Source organism: Nicotiana attenuata, unplaced genomic scaffold, assembly GCF_001879085.1.
Source record: "Nicotiana attenuata strain UT unplaced genomic scaffold, NIATTr2, whole genome shotgun sequence".
Lineage (NCBI taxonomy): Eukaryota > Viridiplantae > Streptophyta > Magnoliopsida > Solanales > Solanaceae > Nicotiana > Nicotiana attenuata.
The window spans coordinates 146,702-162,342 of NW_017672238.1; positions in this window are offsets into that span (position 1 = coordinate 146,702).

Below are 15,641 nucleotides of genomic sequence, written 5' to 3' on the forward strand. Positions count from 1 at the left end.
TCTGAAATCATCATACGAACCTATTGGAACCTTCGAATCTCGATTCTGAGGTCGTTTACTCAAAAATGCAATCTTAGTTAATTCTTCCAACTTAAAGCTTTCGAAACAGGAATTCTCTTTCCAAATCAACTCCGAACTTTCCGGAATTCAATTCCGACCATGCGTACAAGTCATATTACCTGAAGTGAAGCTACTCAGGGCCTCAAACCGCATAAAGACGCGCTAGAGCTCAAAATGACCAGTCTGGTCGTTACAATCCATTGCCTTGATGATTTTTTGATCAGATCCAAAGTTTTATGGTGTTCTTTAAGATTGACTTGAGATCGGATTACCTTCAGTTAAAGATTATGGCTTTGAATATCCCTAGGATGGATTTCAGGATGCGGTACGGCCATCATGAGTTCTTGGTTATGTCATTTTGTTTGACTAATGCTCAAGCGACGTTCGTGGATTTGATGAACAGAGTGTTCAAGCCTTAATTGGATTCTTTTATGATCGTCTTTATTGATGATATGTTGGTTTACTCTCGTAGTATGGAGGAGCATGAGCATTACTTAAGAGTAGTACTTGGGAATTTGAAGGATCGATAGCTTTATGCTAAGTTCTTGAAATGTGAGTTCTGGTTGGATTCAATTGCATTCCTGGGTCATGTTTTGTCGAGTGATAGTATAAAACTTGATCCTAAGTTGATTGAGGCAGTTCAGAATTGGAACCTACTACAACTATAGAGATCAAGAATTTTTTGGGTTTGGCAGGCTACTATCATCGCTTTGTGGAGGGGTTATTATCCATAACAGCCCCATTGACTAAGCTGACTCAAAAGGGTGCTCAGTTCAGATGGTTTGATGAGTGCTAGGTGAGATTTTAAAAGCTCATGACCAATTCGATTAAAGACATAATGTTGTTGTTGCCCATAGATTTAGGGTCGTACACCGTATATTGTGATGATTCACGCATCGGTCTTGGAGTGATGTTGATGCATGAGGGTAGAGTGATCGCTTATGCATCATGACAGCTAAAGCCCCATGAGAAAAATTATCCCGTTTATGATTTGCAGTTTGCACCGATTATGCATGCGCCTAAGATTTGGAGGCATTACTTATATGGTGTGTCATGTGAGGTTTACACTGATCATCAGAGTCTTCAATATTTGTTTAAGTAGAAGAATTTAAATTTAAGGCAACAAAGGTGGCTTGTGTTGCTTAAGGACTATGATATCACTATCTTGTATCATTCAGGTAAGGAAAATATAGTAGCAGATGCCTTGAATAGGAAGGTAGAGATCATAGAAAGTTTGACATGTATTCCGGCTGAGGAGATGCCTTTGGCTGTGGATGTTTAGGCCATGGCTATAGATTTGTAAGATTGGATATTTCTGAGCCTGACAGAGTTCATGCTTGTGTTATTTCACAGTATTCCTTGTTTGAGCGTATTTGTAATAACCCGACAGGTCGTTTTGAGAATTTGCACTTCGCTTGGTGGTTTGAGGGCATGAGTAGCTCCGTATGATGTATTATGACTTGTGTGTGTCCCCGGTTTCGATTTTCAAATGATTCGGAATTAGTTTGTAAAAATGAATTTCATTGTTGAAGCTTTAAGTTTGAAGAGTTTACCAAATTTGACTTTTGTGCATTTGACCCTGGAACAGAGTTTGATGGTTCCGTTAGGTCCGGATGGTGATTTTGGACTTGACCGTATGCCCGTATTTGCATTTGGGTATTTCTAGAAGGTTTCGACATTATTTGGAGAATGTTGAAAATTTGAAGGTTTGGAATGTTCATAAGTTTGACCGAGAGTTGACTTTGATGATATAGAGTTCAAATTGTTGTTCCGAGAGTTGGAATAGGTTTGTTAAGTCATTTGGAACTTGTATGAAAATTTTGGATTCGTTCCGGATTGGTTAGGCTTGAATTGGACGCCTGGTTCGAAGTTTGAAGTTTATGAACTTAAGAGATTGATCTTGATCGATGATTCTTGGTTTTGATATTAATGTGTGATTTGAGTCCTTGAGTAGGTCTGTAATAAGTTTTGAGACTTGTTGGTATATTCGAACAGGGTCCCGAGGGGCTCGGGTTGTTTCGGACCATATCTAGGCCATTTTTAGTTACTGGTTTTTGGCTACAGGAGTATGCATCACGATCGCGGACTTTGGGTCGCGTTCGCGTAGAGAAAAATGGGAATAAAGGACCTGTGAATCGTATTTGTGGAGGAATCATCGCGTTCGCGAAGAGGAAATTCTGATGTCACCGAGTCGATTTTGGATACTAATATCTTGCAATCTATAAGGAATATGGAGATGATCCAAAAATGAAAGTTGTATTCCTTTGTTTCTAGTTTTCAGAAAGTCAAACCGTTTGTCACTTGGCATTTTGTACAAAACGATATAGCCATTATACTAGAGGCTGTCTGGAAGAGTTGGGCAAGCTTGTTGAAATTTGTTCATCGCGGTCGACGGGGAATGGTCGCGATCGCGAAGGGTAAAAACTGAGATGGAATTTTTTTCTGAATCGCGATCGCAATGTTGGGGACCGCGATCGCGAAGAAGGACCCCTAGAAGTGCATTAAAACACCAAAATTTCGGAATTTTGAGTTCATTTTCTTCACATTTTAAGTTGGGGAGCTTGGATTTGGGAAATTTTGGAGAGGATTTTCATCACATGGATTGGGGTAAGTACTTTCTAATCAGATTTGATTAAATTTCAAAATTCTATCTTCGATTTTGGCATTTCATTGATTATTTTTAAAGAGAAATTGGGGGGTTTTGTCTAAGCTTTCCTAAAGTGAATATTTGAGGTTTGAACATCGATTCAGAGTGGGATTTGAGTGAAATAAGTATGGTTGGACTCGTAATTGAATGAGTTGTCGGAATTTGTAAGTTTTGTTGAGTTTCGAGGTGCGGGCCCGGGTTTGACTTTATGGTTGACTTTGAGTAAATGTGTACAGACTCGACCTTTATCATTTGAAATTGTTACCTTAGGAATTATTTAATATTTTTGAGTTTTTATTTTGGCTAGTTTCGAGCCGTTCGAAGGTTGATACACGCGGGATGGCATTTCTAGAGTATTGTTTAGCTTGCTTGGTATGAGACTTGGCTTGTTCGAGGTAAGTAACATATCTAAACTTGGATTTAAAGGTATTTAACCCTGGAAACTATGTTATAAGGGATGTATTGAGGTGACGTACATGCTAGGTTACGAGCGTGTGGGCGTGCACCAGGGAAATCATGATTCTAGTTGACTATTAGACTATGACCAGACTTCTTTTGCTGTTATATCTTGTTACATCCGTGTTCTCCCTACTTGTTTGATTATATGGGTTTTGAATCATGTTAGAAATCATGTTTAGTCTATACGCTTATTCAATTGAGACCTACTAAGGTTACCTCTGTTATTTTGAGTTATGTACTCTAACTATTATTATCTACTTAGTCATTATTCTTCATTTACATATCATATCTCAGTATATGTTCATTATTTATTGTTACATCACATGTTATCATTGTTTGGGCTGAGTAGTACGAGAGTGTGAGCCTTTGAGACTTAAGAGATTATTGACTGAGTTGGGCTTGAGAGCTGTATTGAGAGTGATATTTATGAGATCGGACTACACGCCGTAGCAAGCCTTATTGGCTATTTATAGGATCGGGTTGCACGCTGCAGCAGGCCTTATTGGCTATTTATGGGATCGGGCTGCACACCATATCAGGCCTTATTGGCTCATTTATGGGATTGGGCTGCGTGCCACATCAAACTTTATCGACTTCTTATGGGATCGGGTTGCACGCTGTAGCAGGGCTTGTTGGCTTTATATTAGCGGTTGGGAAGGATCCGCCCCTCCGGAATCTTACATTCGAGCCATGAGCACAAGTATCGTATAGTGCTGAGTGATTGTGTGATGAGTAGGATTTTGAGACGGGCAACTTGAGTGTACTTTGAGGGTGAGAGTACCCGGGAATATCACTGTAAAATCATTCATTTGACATGCATACTTGGCATGTAGGCATAGAGATGCATTTTTCTCATGCTATACGGTATTGTGACATTCGTGATTTGACATGTAGACATTGAGATGTATATTCCTCATGCTAGACGGTATATGATAATTGATAACTTGACTTGCATATTGACATGTAAGCATAGAGATGTAATTTCCTCATGTGATCTGATAATGAAATATCTTATCTGTTATTGAAAGTTTTGGGAAAATCACAGTTTTCTGATATACCCTATATTTTGGTGATTTCGGTGAAAGATTTGGATTTTACTGTTATACCTGAAAAACATGTCTACTTTTCCGTAACTGTGAATGAGATGAGCATAAAATCTTTTGAACTATTACTTGTATAGATTTCATTTTATTGTTATGAGCTGTTCTTGGCTATTGGTATTGGACCCTAACCATTTTTCGAGCTTGTCATTGGTTTCAACATAGGTTAGGTTTGTTACTTATTGAATATATAGGGTCGGTTGTGCTCATACTATACTTCTGCACCTTGCGTGCAGATCTTGGAGCTGATGTCACTGCGTGTGGTAGGAGGTTGCACATGCGTTCCGGTTATAGCTGCCTCTTGTTCTTGGTAGTTTAGAATTATAAATGTTTACGTATATTTCGAACAAAGTATGTATTTAATTCATACTAGCTTTGTAAAATAATAAGTCTTAGAAGCTCATGATTTGTACTACCAATCCTTGGGATTTTTATATAAAAGTTTAGTTATTTTATTATTTATTTTTCTAGTAAATCTCATTATGAATTGGATTATTGTTAATTGGCTTACCTAGCAGGTTGGGTTAGGTGCCATCACAACTAGTGGATTTTTGGGTAGTGACAAGTTGGCATCAGAGCTCTGAGATCATAGGTTCTAAGAGTCATAAGCAAGTGTCTAGTAGAGTCTTGCGAATCGATATGATGACGTCCATACCTATCTTGGGGAGGCTACAAGGCATTTAGGATAAACTTCCCATCTTTCATTCCTTATCATGCGACATTGATTCAGTTTGAAGCGTATCTCTTTGAATTCCTTCCACTCACTTGTGTGTTGTATTGAGCGCTCGGTATTATCTTTGCATCGATGGCTTGTGATTCCATGCATAAGATGCGAGATGTGTTTTCTGCGTTTTGGTGATGGGCTAATCTAGAGGACTTGAGGCTAGGTTTAGACTGTAGCTTGGTCTTGGTGGTTTCACTTGTGTGAGTATGTGCTTTTGGACTTCTATGCCCGGTAGTATCCCCAGGAGTAAGATTTACGGCTCGGTGAGTGGTTGGATGGATATACAATATGTATGATGTGACTGTGGAATGTGTTCAGATGATTTTGATATGATGGGAAGATTTTGCTTGGGATGTGAAAGGACTATGGATGCTCGATTTATGTGGATGTGTTATACAGTCTTGAGTTTTGAGGGTTTTGAGGGATTCTTTCATGTTATTTCAGTTATGGAACGGATTAGATTCTCATGTCTTTTTGACGATTTTAGAACCGAGAAGATTAAGTGATTGCGTAGTAGTTGTGACCGTGAAAGGCCATAGAGAGATGTCTATTGGGGCTAAGCAGGTGGATTATCACTTGCGGGTAATCTACGCATGTGTGATCTTTATGATGATTTTGTGGAGAGTTTCTTTCTACCAGTGGGTTATATGTGTTGCGATTTGAGTATGGAATGGTTGCGAAGTTCACTTGACTGTCACGAGGATGAATGTGAGCTTTGTAGATGATTTGAGGTATTTTATGATTTGTGTTGCATGAACTTATGAAGGATTTAGTTGGATTTCAGTGCGGGATTATGGCAATAATAGAGTATGTGCATTGTGAGTTACCAGATGTTTTGTTATGTGGCTTTGAGCCAATTGGGGGAGTATGCTACCGATTATTTGATTGCATGCTTATGTGTTGTACTGATTTCGGTTTGAGGCATACTTTTGAATCAGTTATGACTTGTAGAGGTTGAGATCGAGAATGACTCGAGTGAGGCGATTTCTGGATACGGGATATATTACACTTTATGGGTATATGGAAATCACATAATGATTTGAGTTTGTTATTCGTGACGGATATAGTGTGCATGGAATAGGGATTCACTCGATTACATAAAGGTGTGAATTACTTCTTTGGGTGTTGGTGTGCTAATGGAGAATAGGTCGTTCGTCTCGTTTGGGCGGCGCATTTGAGATTGGATAGGGTGGTGGACCCTCGAGGAGGTTCTAATGGGTTCAAGATTCATATGTGGCATTTGAGAATTTTTCGAATTTGTATATGGCTAAGATTTGATATTTGCATTGGATCATTATGAAACTTACAATACTTCTGTATCATTATGGATCCTACATTTCAGTGTCAGAAAGGTAAAGGAAAAAGTTTTAGATTCACATAAGGTCTCTTCATAGTGGGTATCTCGGATGTGGTATTTTGAGTGTTTAAATGGGAATACGGTAGCTTATGGGCTTTAGTGCGACATGGTTTCATGATAGGATCTCATGTGGCGAGTTTTGCTTGAAGATCATGGTATTATGGCGAGAAGAAGTGTCAACTTGAAGGCAATTTAGAAGAAACTCGAAGGAAATAGGACAACTTTGTAGTAGGTTGGATCAGTATGGTAATGGTATGCTCGGTTCTTTTGGTTCTTATGATGAGGTGAGGCTTTAAGGGTGTTTTGTGGCAATACTCTTGGATTTGGCGACCTGCGTGGCTTGGTTGAGTTAGAGGGATTCAGTTCTGATATCTTGGTTATGTGCAAATAGATCTCAAAGTATTCTCGATGGTTTCTACCACGTTTTGAGATGGATATTTCCTACCAGCATGAGGATCATGTTGCGTATTATAATTATCTCCTGGATGGGATCAAGTGAAAGGTTCCTGGCTAGTTGAGTATGTAGTCTACTTGTGACTCAGAGTTGATAATGAGGTTCTCGTGTTTTCATATGATGGCCTAATAGAGGCGGTGTATGGTGTGAGATTGGGATTCACATGTGCAAGTATACAATTTAGTTTCAAAAGGAAGGTCATGAGTTTATGCAGCACAGACGATTTTGGATGGTGAGAAAAATTTTGGAACTATTTGGTATTACTTAAAAAGAGTGTACATTCAGAAGGCGCACTGAGTTTTGACTTACGGATGCTTCATCGGATTGCGGTACTCGCATGGTTGATCAACTGCTAATATTTAAATTTTTGCTATATGGCATGGAAGAATTATTGAAGTATTCCTCGTGGGATAATCATGTATGAGAGATGTGTTAGATATTCGAGTGGTGGAGTTGGGATCAGTTATGGTGATTCGTGTGTTCTATGGATTTGGAGACTGGGAGTTCTCAGAAGCAGATTGTTTCGTGGTTGTAGACTGCGAAAATATGGCCAAAGTTAGCCAGATGGTAGTATGTGTTATGGTTATATCATTGTAGACTTTCGAAGGATTATTTATCTATTTGTGGATGACCGGGGTTGATTTGGGGGCTCATTGATAGGCCTAATGGTTATTGGGTGTTGAATGGCTGATTGTGCCTTGGTTATGGTCTTTCCTATTGGTGGTATATTGTGCTATCCATTTCTCCATGGTTATGATCATGCACTTCGTATATTTGATGTCAAATTGCGTGTGGTTATTGATTTAGAGCATTGTGGCTTGAGGTATTTCATATAGACCGGTGTTTCGATGGGGCCACGCATTGCAGCGATGTTACATTGAGATATGATCCTTTGTGATAGATTCATGTGTCTTGGTTCTACAATGTGTGATGGGTTAGTAGCATTACATTTGCAGTGGTACTTGTAGAGTTTGCGGGGCGGTTATCTCATTTGAATTATTTTCCATGTTTGGAAACATTTGAGTTGTTGCTTATTAGTTCACGGATTGCACATTTTGTGGCTCTAGGTAGTATTGGTGTGGCATGTCCGTAGAGTAGCTTGTATTTGATGAGATGAAGTCTTTGGGCCTGAAGTGATTGCTATCGAATTTGATTACTGTATGTTTGAAAGAGTAATATTGGAAGTAAGCTTAGAATTTGGGCAATGGTTTTGGTTGGGCGAGAGAGCTCCATGACTTGTTGATCTGATAAGTGGTTATGAGTTTCTGCATGTTTCATTCATCATCGGCAGTGTACGAAGGTTTTGAACAAAGTTTTATTTGATTTGAGGTTCATTACTAGTACCGGGTTTGTTTTTAAGCAGTTACGATGATTGGAAATTATTGCTATGAGTATGTGAGCTATGTGGTATATCATGTGATTTCATCTTGGGTTATGGTTATGGCTTGATACAACTTGTTCAAACTTATACAAGGTGTAGACGTGAGATTCGGGTCTGGTAATGGATTCCAGATTTTGGAAATTGTGTTCTAAGGTTTACGGACTAAGGTTGAAGTAATGATCTTAAGTTATGTTGTATTGTCAGGCTTACATGGATTAGGGTGACGTGGAATCCCCGGGGTATGTTCAAGGCAAGTTACAGGGGCGATTTGATGGCTTTGGAATGACTCTTGGCACGTTCGAGGACGAACGTATGTTTAAGTGGGGGAGAATGTAACGACCCGACCTGTCGTTTAGCATTTGCACTTCGCTCAGTGGTTTGAGGGCATGAGTAGCTCCGTATGATGTATTATGACTTGTGTGTATCGTCTGTTTTGGTTTTCGGGTGATTCGAAATTAGTTGGGAAGAATGAATTTCACTGTTGAAACTTTAAGTTGGAAGAGCTGACCAAGTTTGACTTTTGTGAATTTGACTCCGAAATGGAGTTTTGATGGTTCCGTTAGGTCCGGATGGTGATTTTGGACTTGGGCCTATGCCCAGATTTGCATTTGGGAGTTTCTAGAAGGTTTCAACACTATTTGGTAAAAGTTGGAAAATTGAAGGTTTGGAATCTTCATAAGTTTGACGGAGAGTTGACGTTGATGATATCGGGTTCAATTATTGTTCCGGCAGCTGGAATAGGTTCGTTATGTCATTTGGAAATTGTACGCAAAATTTGGATTCATTCCAGATTGATTAGGCTTGAATCGGACGCTTGGTTCGATATTTGAAGTTTATGAACTTAAGAGATTGATCTTGATCCACAATTCATGATTTTGATGTTAATATGTGTGATTTGAGTCCTCGAGTAGGTTCGTAATATGTTTTGAGACTTGTTGGTATGTTCAGACGGGGTCCCGAGGGGCTCAAGTGAGTTTTGGGGTGGTTTCGGACCATATCTAGGCCACTTTTAGTTGCTGGTTATTGGCTACAGGAGTGTGCATCGCGATCGCGGACTTTGGGTCGTGTTCGCGAAGAGTAAAATAGAAAAAAAGGACATGTGAATCGCGTTCACGGAGGAATCTTCGCGTTCGCGAAGAAGAAATTATGCTGTCACCGAGCCGACATTGGAAGCTTATATCTTGCAATATATATGAAATTTGAAGATGATCCAAAAAAATGAAGAGTTGGGCAAGCTTGTTTAAATTTTTTCATCGCGATCGCGAGGGAATGGTCGCGGTCGCGAAGGGTAATAACTAAGCTGAATTATTTTTGAATCGCGATCGCGATGTTAGGGACCGCGATATAAGGCCCCGTAAAATTTTACCTAAAAACCCGAGATTTTGTGGTGCCGAGATAGTCTTATGTGTTAAAACGAGTAGAAATTCTTTGCGGTGAGCTTCGGACTTTTTGGGTTGAATAGTACGCTAAAGAGTTAAAGGAAATGTTTTGCAGAAGTGGACATTTCTGCGGCTCATTATGCGGCCACATAATCACTCTGCGGGCCGCAGAATGGCCGCAGAGTGAGCAGTCTTTTGGGCCATTTTTGATGTCATTTTGCGGCCCATTATGCGACCATAGAACGATTTCGCGGGACGCACTCTGATCTCATATACAACCTTGAGATTTTCCAGATGATGGTTCTGCAGCGCATTATACGACCGTAGAACAGGTCTGCGAACCGTAGACTGGTCGCAGACTGAAGCGGAAAATGTCAGCTCCAGAGGGCCAATTATGCGGCCCATTTTGCGAACCGCAAAAGCATTATGTGGTCGCATATGCGACCGCAGATCTGTGTCGGGGCTCCTATTTTTCTAAATTTTATAACCCGACCCAATCTCGTTATATAAGCATGGTGGACCATTTTTCTTGCAAAACCTGATGCTTTTAGAGTGAGAGAGAGTGCGTAGAGTGGGGGAGTTATCTTCAATCAATTCTTGCTCAAATCATTGAAGATTAACAAGGAGCAAATCACTAAGTCCTCATCCTAGAGTTAAGAATCTATACCCTAGCCCTTAATTTCGTAAATTAATTAAAAATGGGTAATTAGCAAGACTATTCTTGGGTAAGGCAGTTGTTTATCTTGCATGCATGTGTGATAAAAGAGTGTAGGAAGATTGTGAGCAAAAAATGGTAAAGAATGGGTTGTGGGATGATGAAGTCTTTCATAAAAGGACCTTGAAAACCTTAATGCACACTTGGTGTTTGATAAAATGCTCAAATGAGCTAGAACCATGATCATTTCCCCTAATTTTAGTTCATTTGTTATATTTCTAAAATAGATTGGTGTTGCTAAGATTCCCGGAGCATTTTAGAGTGTAAGGGAGCTCAATTGAGGTATGTATGGCTAAACTCTTCTCTTAGAATTGAACCCCACGATATCCATGTAAGTCCTGGGTTGCTCATTGTGAATATCCCGAATAAGCTTGTGTCAAAAGATATCCATGTTATGCAATTTAAATGCTCTTGTTATGTTGTGCTCTTATTGGAAGAATGAGTTCAAAGTATGGGTTGCAGGTCCAAATGCCTTGACATGAAGTTGTGTTTCAAATGAAAACTAATGAAAATTGTGTAGGAAATTTCGATGTGCCTAAGACTCTTATTTGTTCATATGTGTACTTAAATGTCATGAATAGAAATGTTGTACTGTTGGAAATCTATGATGACTGTTGAAAGTAAAAGGCGTGCATAAAATATGAAATATGAGGTACAAAGCGAGGAATACTAAAGGTGAAATACGAAATGTGAAATATGAAATACAGCCAATGTGCCAAGTGAAATAATATAATTGTGGTAGATGTCTCTTATGAGATGACCTAGCCGATCGGGTCGTTATCGAACACCATTCCGTACACATGGTGGTGACTCTATTAGAAATTGTAATTGGAATTGCAACTGTGGTTGATGTCTCTTATGAGATGGCCTAGCCGATCGGGTCGTGATCGGACGCCATGACGTACACATGGTGGTGACTTTATTGGAAAACTATAACTGATATCGTGATTTTGGTTGATGTCTCATATGAGATGGCCTAGCCGATCGGGTCGTGATCGGACACCATGCCGTACACATGGTGGTTATTGTATTGGTAACTGAAACCGAAATGGTGAATAGTGGCATATTGGTACTAAAGACTTCCCCAACTTAAAAATATGGAATGTAATTGGAAACTTATCTTATCCCTTATTTGGTGTCTGGTAAATGTTCAATGATTTAACTGATATTATGATTGTTCTTACTTGCATTATTTTTCATTCTATTGAGGTGGCGTTCAGTTATACATACTAGTACTATTCGACGGTACTAACGTTCCATTTGCCTGGGGCGCCTAAATGGATGCAGGTGGACCCACGCCAAGTAGCATTGATCAGTGATAGCGGTACATCCTTCTCCCAACAGTCTTGGTGAGCCCATTTCATTTCGGGGTTATACATATTTTGTTCCTTATGTATTAAACTTGAGGTATAGCCGGGACCTTGTTGCCGGCACTTTTGTTATACTTTTTTGTATCGATTAGAGGCTCCATAGACATAGTGTGGGTTGTATATGGGTGCTAGGAAAGTCAGACAAAATATTGTTGTGTTTGAATCATCTATTCCACTTCAAACTATGAAAAATGTGTATGTTTTGAGACTTTAAGATGAAGTAACTAATGAAATGATGTAGTATTTTATGCATGATCTCCCTATTATCTAATTAATGGAAATATGTCCTTTCTTTGTTCATGAGTGAGTTTGGGTAGAAGGAATCTAATAGGCTTGCTCAGCCAGGTTCACTCGGTCAGGTCGCGCTCCCTAAGTTTGGGGTGTGACACGCGATCATGAAGAAGGACCCTTGGTAGTGCATTAAAACATCAAATTTCAGGATTTTGAGTCCATTTTCTTCATATTTTGAGTTGGGAAGCTCCAATTTGGGTGATTTTCGAGAGGATTTATACCACATGGATTGGGGCAAAACCTTTCTACTTGAATTTGATTATATTTGATAATTTTATCTTTAATTTTGGCATTTGATTGATGATTTTGAAAGCGAAATTGAGGGTTTTTGTCTAAACTTTCCTAAAGTGAATATTTGAGTTTTGAACATCGATTTATAGTCGGATTTGAGTGAAATTAATATGGTTGGACTCGTAATTCAATGATTTTTCAGAATTTGTAAGTTTTGTCGGGTTTCGAGGTGCGGGCCTAGGTTTGACTTTTTGGTTGACTTTGAGTAAATGTGTAAGGACTCGACCTTTATCATTTGGAATTGTTTCCTTAGGAATTATTTGATGTTTTTGAGTTGCTTTTGGCTAGTTTCGAGCCGTTTGGAGGTTGATACGCGTGGGATGGCATTTCTAGAGTATTGTTTAGCTTGCTTGGTATTGGACTTGGCTTGTTCGAGGTAGTAACATATCTAAACTTTGATTTGAGGGTATTTAACCCTAGGAACTATGTTATAAGAGATGTATTGAGGTGACGCACATGTTAGGTGACGAGCGTGTGGGCGTGCTCCAGGGAAATCATGATTCTAGTAGACTATTAGACTATGACCCGACATATTTACTGTTATATCTTGTTACATCTATGTTCTCCCTACTTGTTTGATTATATGAGCTGTGAATCGTGTTTAAGATATACGCTTATTCGATTGAAACCTAATGAGGCTATCTCTAACGTTTTGAGTTATCTCCTCTAACTATTATTATCTACTTAGTCATGATTCTTCATTCTCATATCATATCTCAGTCTCTGTTCATCATTCATTGTTACATCACATATTATCATTGTTTGTGCTGAGTGGTACGAGAGTGTGAGCCCTTGAGACTTGAGAGATTTATGACTGAGTTGGGGCCTGAGAGCTGGATTGCGGGTGATATTTATGGGATCGGACTGCACGCCACAGCAGGCCTTATTGGCTATTTATGGGATCAGACTGAACACTGCAGCAGGACTTATTGGCTCTTTATGAGATTAGGTTGCACGCCGCAGCAGGCCTTATTAGCTCATTTATGGGATCGAGTTGCATGCTGCATCAGGCTTTATTGACTTATTATGGGATCGGGATGCACGCCGTAGCAGGTCATGTTGGCTTTATATTAGCGCTTGGACATGATCCGCCCCTCCAGAGTCTGACATACCAGCATTGAGCGCATGTACCGTATAATGCTGAGCGATGTGTGTGATGAGTGGGAGTTTGAGACGGGCAACTTGAGTGTACTTTGAGGGTGAAAGTAGCTGGGAATATCACCGTGAAATCATTCATTTGACATGCATACTTGGCATGTAGTCATAGAGATGCATTTTCCTCAAGCTATACACTATTGTGACATTCATGATTTCATATGTAGACATTGCAATGTATATTCCTCATGCTAGATGGTATATGAAAATTGACGACTTGACTTGCATATTGACATATAAGCATAGAGATGTACTTTCCTCATGTAATCTGATAATGAAGTATCTTATCTGTTATTGAAAGTTTTGGGAAAATCACAGTTTTATGATATACCCTCATATTTTGGTGATTTCGGTGAAAGATTTGGATTTTATTGTTATATCTGAAGAGCATGTCTACTTTTTTGTAACTGTGAACGAGTATAACATAATATCTTTTAAGTTATTACTTGTAGTGCTTTTATTATATTATTACAAGTTGTTCTTGGCTATTGGTGTTGGACCCTAATCATTTTTCGAGCTCGTCACTGCTTTCAACCTAAGGTTAGGTTTGTTACTTATTAAGTATATGGGGTCGGTTGTACTCATACAACACTTCTGCACTTTGTGTGCAGATCTTGGAGCTGATTTCACTGCGTGTGGCGGGAGATGGCATTGAAGATGCACCTGCGTTCCGGTTATAGCTGCCTCTTGTTCTTGGTAGCTTTAGAATTATAAATCTATTTACGTATACTTCGAACAGATGATGTATTTATTTCATATCAACTTTGTAAAATTCTAAGTCTTAGAAGCTCATGAGTTGTACTACCAATCCTTGGAATTTTTGTATAAAAATTCAGTTATTTCATCATTTATTTTCTTAGTAAATCTCATTTTGAATTGGATTATTGTTAATTGGCCTACTTAGCAGGTTGGGTTAGGTGCCATCATAACTAGTGAATTTTTGGATCGTGACAGTATCAAGGCTCACCAGTATGATGATGCGCACTTGTAGGTACTTAAGGACACTATATAGCGAGGTGGTGCTAAGAAGGTGGTTATTTGGGATGATGGTGTAATGCGACTTCGCGGTTGGGTTTGTGTTCCTAATGTTGATGATTTGAGAGTGTTGATTCTTGAGGAGGCTCAGAGTTTGCGGTATTCTATTCACCCAGGTGCTACGAAGATGTACCCATTTGAAACAACATTAATGGTGGAGAAGGATGAAGAAGGACATTGTTGGGCATGTTTCAAGGTGTTTGAATTGTCAATAGGTCAAGTATGAACATCAGAGACCAGGTGATTTTCTTCAGAGGATATATATACTGAGTGGAAGTGGGAGCATATTACTATGGACTTTATGGTAGGTTTGCCACAGACTTTGATGAAGTTTGATGCTCTGTGGTTCATTGTTGATAGGTTGACCAAGTCAGTGCATTTCATTCCGGTTATGACATCTAGCACTTTAGAGATGCTGGCTCAAATCTAAATTAGATACATTGTTCGCTTTCATGGGGTACCCATTTCTATCATTTCAGATCGCGACATGCAGTTCACATCACAGTTTTGGAGGGCCGTTCAGCATGAGTTGGGCATACGAGTGGAGCTGAGTACTGCATTTCACCCGTAGACGGATAGATTATCCGAGCGGACCATTCAGATCCTGAGGATATGTTGAGGGCATGTATTATTAATTTTGGAGGCCATTGTGATCATTTCCAACCATTGGCAGAGTTCTCTTACAATAACAACTACCAGTCTAGTATTCGGATGGCTCCATAGAAGGCCTTATATGGCAGGCGATGTCGCTTTCTAGTTGGTTGGTTTTGAGCTTGGTAAGGCTAGGTTGTTAGGTACAGACTTGGTCCGTGATACTTTGGAGAAAGTGAAGTTGATTCAAGAGAGGCTTCACACACCTCTGTCCAGCCAGAAGAGTTATGTGAACAAGAAGGTTCACGATGTGGTATTTGTGGAAGGTGAGAAGGTTCTTCTTAAAGTTTCTCCTATGAAGAGTGTGATGAGGCTTGGGAAGAAAGGCAAGTTGAGCTCGAGCTTTATTGGTCGTGATGGCACCGGACACCGCTGTCAAGCTAGCCAACTATATTACCAATTAATTCCTCTCTAATACTTTTGAAAATCTAAGGTTTTTCCTTCCGTTTTACATAAATAAAGATCATTTCTTGAATTCAAACTTAAATAATAATAATTAGTACAAAGTTTGCTGAAACCATCCCAGAAACCCGGTGTCATAAGTGCATGAGCAACTACTGAATAGGATATAA